General features: G+C 44.6%; 1 long non-coding RNA gene across 2 annotated transcripts; it reads left to right on the top strand.

The window, feature by feature from the left end:
- The first annotated feature begins 1870 nt into the window (after nt 1-1870).
- Nucleotides 1871-4273, top strand: LOC119281107. Of its 2 annotated transcripts, none has more exons than XR_005138269.1 (3): nt 1871-2354; nt 3176-3347; nt 4077-4273. It is a non-coding gene; the product is annotated as an uncharacterized LOC119281107 (long non-coding RNA). The 2 variants fall into 2 exon arrangements; XR_005138268.1 differs by having other exon boundaries at nt 3176-3392.
- The last annotated feature ends 1670 nt before the right edge of the window (nt 4274-5943 follow it).

Raw genomic sequence — 5943 nt, 5'->3', positions numbered from 1 at the left:
GGTCCATGAGCATGTCACGCGGATCGTGCCTTCAGCGCCGTCGGATGCTCCTCTCCAGATCCAGATCCGACGGCAGCCCTTTCTCCCTCACCCCCTCTTTGTCTGAAAAAAGGAAACTCCCTCCCGCACACGAACCCTAGCATCGTCTCCCAACCCCTCTCCAGATCCAGATCCGCCACCCCTCTCCCTCTCCCCTCTCCGCCTCGCCTCCCCTCTCCCTCTCCCCTCGTCGCCTCGCCTCCCCTCGCCGCCGCACCGCCCATCGCCTCCCGCACCCCCCCGCCCGACCTTCTCCCCCTCCCCTCCCCTCCCGTGTCCCCATCCCGTCGAAACCCTAAGCGGCGGCAGCCGCCATGGTGAAGGGACGCACGGGGCAGCGCGTCAGGCTCTACATCCGGGGCACCATCCTCGGCTTCAAGAGGTGAGCAGCCCCGTTCTTGGCTATGCTCTCGCCGGATCTGGCGATTCATTTCATGGTGAGATTGGGCGGCGCGCTGATGGTGATGTGGGGGTTGATCTACAGGTCGAAGTCGAACCAGTACGAGAGCACGTCGCTGGCGGAGGTCGAGGGGGTGAACACCAAGGAGGACGTGGCGTGGTCAGGTGTCGCTGCGACGGAAGAAGCCTCCTCCGCTCTGCTCTGCTCGCCGGTACGGACTCCCCCCCAACCCCTTCCTCCCGCCCTGGCCGGCCGGCCGAGGTTCCGATTGGACCCCCTCTCATGCTTCAGGGACACGACGCGAGAAGCTCTTCGGTTAAGCTTAGCTGTCAAGGATTGATTTATGGATGATTCCTTTGGGAACCTTGTTTAAGTTACAGTCTTGACATAGTAGCTCTTACTCTACCTGTGTGGCAATCATATTGTGTTTGAATGTAGCATAGTATCTGATTATGGTGTTTTTTTAGGTATTTATCTTCAGAAAAGGGATGTGTACAGTATTAGTATTTCCAGGAATCTGATTATGACACCCTGCTATCATGCACCCCTAAAACACATGAATTTGTTTTACCTTTCCCCCTTCGTGGTTACTGGTTTTGGACTTAAGGACACACATGCATTAGTCGTTAGTATTCACGTTTTATTTCTTTTTGCAGGATAGTTAGTATTCACTTTGTTGTTCTGCTTTATACCTGTGGTTAGTCTACTTACTGTTTCTGGACTTGAGGGCACACTTGTGTTGTGTGGTGGTATTTTTACTTTTCTGTTTGGTTTTATACCTGTCCATGGTGTATATATGAATGTCCTGAAATCAAATAACCTTCATAGGATAGGAAATTGGTAGTTTAGCTCATATAGATGATCTTATAGTGAACATCTTCAGTTGTTTGATGCATGTTGCTGCCATTTATCGCTGCATCTATGTTCATTCTAGATTAGTAGCTCCTTGGATCTGTGCCCATGCATTGTATGCTCTTCTTTCCATATATGTGCTGCATTTCTATATGGCAATGAGCTTACCCTCTGTTGTCCTGTTTCCATGGCGCGCGCAAACTGTGCAGTGCTGCTGTGGCTCCTGGTGGTGGTGAGCGTGAAGCTGGGGCGGCGCCACATCGCCCACAACGCGGTGGAGCTGATGGAGAGGTGTCTAGCCAAGGACGACTTCCCTGAGTACTACGACGGCAAGACGGGGCGGTACATCGGGAAACAGTCGCGCAAGTTCCAGACGTGTTTGTTTAAGGCTGTTGCTTTGCTCTGTGTGATTTTACTCTAGCATGTGTGTTGCATTTTGTCCTGCACCTTGAGAATGACTAGGATTTATGTTATAGAATTCCAAGTGTAGTCGCAATATATAACATGCCTAAAGTATATGGACTTGTGCAGTGTGTCCATCGAGAGTAGATAGACTATTTCTTTCATGATTTATCTATATATGCTGCTCTTATATGCAAGTTTGTATCTGGATGTCTTATGCATGACAGAAGTTTGTGAAATGCAATGTTTTTCTGTTGTGGTCTGTTTGATGGGGATTGATGCACATGTAGGTCATATCTCTGTGTGTTTGGACCGAGGGAACAACACTAGCTTATTAGCTTACTTTTCATCAAGTACTAGTATTAGTTGAGATGTAGATGGACTGTTTCTTTCATGATTTTATCGATATAAAGTTGTTTACATGTTTTTTTATCTGGATGTCTTATACATGACAGAAGCTTGTGATTTTATCTGGATGTCTTATACATGACAGAAGCTCCTTCGCCTCCAGATCCAGCGGCCGGTAATGGCGCCGTCGCCTCCGCACCCGCACCCGCAAGCAGCGCCGCCCCTCTGAGCCGCTCTCCACGCATCGCGGAGTCTCCGTCGCCGTCGCCCTCCACCCCATGGCTGCCTTGACCACGCCCCCTACCCACCCGAGGTATGATGCAGCGGGTGCACAACCTCTCTTTCTCAGTGATACGTGCTGCACAACCCTAGCGGAATTTGATTGATCCATGCTGCTGCTGCTTCAAATACGCTGTTAGCTGTTTGCTTCAGAGATCCATGTTGTTAGCTGTTGTTACTCAAATATGCTGCATATAATAATATCACCGTCGGTCAGAATACTCACTGCTATCACCTAGCACTAGCAGTGAGTGAGTGAGGTCGGCTATAATCAGTTTACCAGTGACAACAACCATGATTTTGTCTCTGATATTATCATCGGACACACTCTCTCTCTAGTCTAGTTTGATGCCGAGTCGTATAATGAATTTGTTTTCAACACAAGCTTCTGCTCTTCGATGCCTACAGGTTGATGTTGAAGACCTATAGAGTTTACTTTGGTCATTTTATATATATATATATATATATATATATATATATATATATATATATATATATATAATCATGTCTGAACCTGAACTGTACATGGAGGCTTGGTTGCATTCGTGGGATGCTGAGTATTGGGGTATATTCAACTTTACAAGTTTCAACTTATTCTGTCATCTTTATTTTGGTTCCCTGTAGCTTGGAGTGCCTTGGGTTTCACTTAACATGTGTGTACATGTATGGAACAGAGGAAAAAAGTAAGAGGGCAATTCAATTTCAGAGAGAAAGAGAGAGAGAGATGCGTACATGTATGGTTCAGGCAATGATTTATACATGTATTCTTGGACTGCACCATGGATGAGCATGTCTTGTTCAACTAAAAGAATTTATTAATTGAAAAGAACTAACTCCAACAAGTGATACGTGCAGGTACTTGTGGTGAGAAGCAACCTCCGGCTGATCGTCAGGGTCATGGCGCCCCCTCACCCCGTGCATTTGGCGCCTTGCAGCGGGGACTTGGATTGCATCCGGAAGCTGCTTGTGTGGGGAGCTGATCGGCTCCAAAGAGACTCTGCTGGGGGAGAACTAGATCCCTGCCATGGTCTTGCCTTACACATTGTTGGTCTGCTTAATTTTGTGCTATGAGGTCGCTGTCAATACTGTCCCTTCCAAGTTATCTTACATATTTCTGCTTCATTCTATGGTTTTATTGATAGTAGCTCATTAGTCCCATGGTTATGGAGGTTTACCTAGTTTATTATTGATGTCTTTTCTGCAGTTTTGTTGGTTAGCTTTACTCTTTTCCTAATTACCATGCTTGTAATATTTGTTGATGAACCAATAGTTTTAAGGCATTTGCAGTAGCTTCCGTTGTGATTTATGATAGTCAGCTGTACAATGCTCATTTTGCTGCTAGTGTCCATTTCACAGTTTTATTTACTATGTTTTGGCCTAGTTTTGTTCACGTGTATAATAAGCATCCTGAATGCTCATTTAGCAGTGTATTAATAACACTGCTAGTTTTGTTCACGTGTATTCAGATTAATACACCGTGTTATTAAACTGCACAATGCTCATCCTGTTGGCTACTTGTCGATGTTATCCGCATAACTATAGGCTGCCATGTCTTTTCCACTTTTCTTTTCGCTTTCTGTAATGCTAACTTGACGGTAACCCTATAGTTTGTTGGCTGTTCCAACCCAGCAGCGGCGCTTCCATTTTAACGCATGTACTAGTGTGCTAAAACTTCATTATTCTGTTATTTATTGTTAAATATGTTGTTAGATCTACTTCTATTTTGTTCCTAAATATTTTGTTTTGTAACGTGCAGATGCTGGGCTTTAATGTTTCTTCGTGAGCATCAGTAAAAAGAAGTCGGAGGAAGAATAGTTCTTGCTCATTGGAGCTAGTTCTGAGAGTAATGGAGTCCTTTATGCTGCTCCTATTTGTATGTGTGTTATGTGATGTAGCAGAATCTGGCTCCTGTGATTGTACACTTGTGGAGCTTGTTATCTGATTGTAAACTTGATGCTGATCACATCTGTATGTGTGTTATATGATGTAGCACTTTGATGATTGATAATATTTGAAGTATTTCGTGTGTTTTCTGTGTGCCAATTTAAATACCAGGTATTTATTTGTGTGAAATAAAAAAATGAAGAATATTGGGGACCCACCTGACTATAAAAAAATGAAACTGTTGAGACAAAAAGGCCATGGGCCAAAAATAAAAAGGCTGCAATGTTGGGCTTGGTCCATGAAGCTGACAAAAAATTTCACAGGAAAAAAATATAAATGGGCTGAATTAATGGGCTCGGCCCATGTAGAACCCCCAATTGGACCGGGCTGATTTTAACCAACGACCTTTTCAATTCGTCGCAATTTTGCCACGTCAGATTGCCACGTCAGATCCGACATGGCCTGGGGAGAGAGCTAGCGACCAAAACAGAAGGTCATAGGATCAACGACCTTTTGTTAAAGGTCGCTATAGTCAGTTTACGACCGCCATCTTTTGACCTTCTGTTTTTGGTCACAAAAAGGTCGTAAATGGAAATTTGTGACCTTTCAGTGACCAATAGTGGTGGTCACAAGTTGACATATTTCTTGTAGTGCGTGTTTAAGTGAAGGCGTACAACTCCCCAGTACGTTTCCCCTACACCGAAAACGTATTCCGTCTGAAGCGTTTTCTTTTATATCTTAAAAAAACAGATTTTGACCAAATCTTTGACTGGCTATAACTTTTTAAATTTAACTCCAAATGACTTAATTCTTTTTCCTACATCTTTCAAATTCTGTCTAGTTTATTTTAAGGTTTATTTAAAAAAATTCAAACAACTTTTTTGTGCTGTTTCAAAATTGTGTGTTAATTCCAATATTTTCAAAATAGGATTTTGGAGAGAGGCAGAAAACTTTCAAAAAGTTTTGGAGAGCACCCCCCACCTCTCCACACCTTGAAGGCAAGCATTCTGAACCCCGGCATAATATTTTTGGTGTGTTCGTTGACACGTTTATAACACCACCTCATTTCGGAGGACATGTTATTTCATGTGATATGATCATTTGCATGGATGCATATTGGTGATTTCCATGCTGTTGGAAATGAACACACTTGTGATGGTAATCATCCTCATGTGCCTTGCATGCATGCCGGACAGGAATCGGGGAAAGCTTCTGCCTTGGGTAGGCGTGAACTTGTCGCCGGTCTCCGTCAGGACGGTTATGTCCGGTATGGCATAGTAAGGTATAATGAGCGGTGATTCTGTTGGTTGAAATATATTTGTTATACATGTCATGCAGGAAATTATAAACCTCCTGAGTCGACCGTAGATCGAGTCTTGTTCCAGTAACCCCCACACTTGTTTCGTGCTACCACTTGTCCCTGCCACAGGTAGGGTACGGTTCAGTAATTTGTCAACCCCTTTCTAGCACACACCGTACAGAGGGGCCGGGATGAGGGTACCATGGCCATGGATTAAAGCCAGTCATCCAGTCAGGGGGCATGGGTGTTTCGGTTGTAGCCGAGGGGGTAGCTTCCCCAGTTTTGCGCGCGGTATAAATTTTGTGATCCCATGCTAATCGAGGTTGTAGCCTCCCCACTTAGAGTTTTGCTTAACAATGTCGTGGGTGATTCCAGACACCGGTAAGTTAAGCTGGTGTGTGCAAGTCAGGTGTGTTTTCATTTAAAAGACCGTAGACGG

The sequence above is a fragment of the Triticum dicoccoides genome, chromosome 3B (genome assembly GCF_002162155.2).
Source record: "Triticum dicoccoides isolate Atlit2015 ecotype Zavitan chromosome 3B, WEW_v2.0, whole genome shotgun sequence".
In the NCBI taxonomy this organism is placed as follows: Eukaryota; Viridiplantae; Streptophyta; class Magnoliopsida; order Poales; family Poaceae; genus Triticum; species Triticum dicoccoides.
This window is presented reverse-complemented; position numbering and strand designations above follow the sequence as displayed.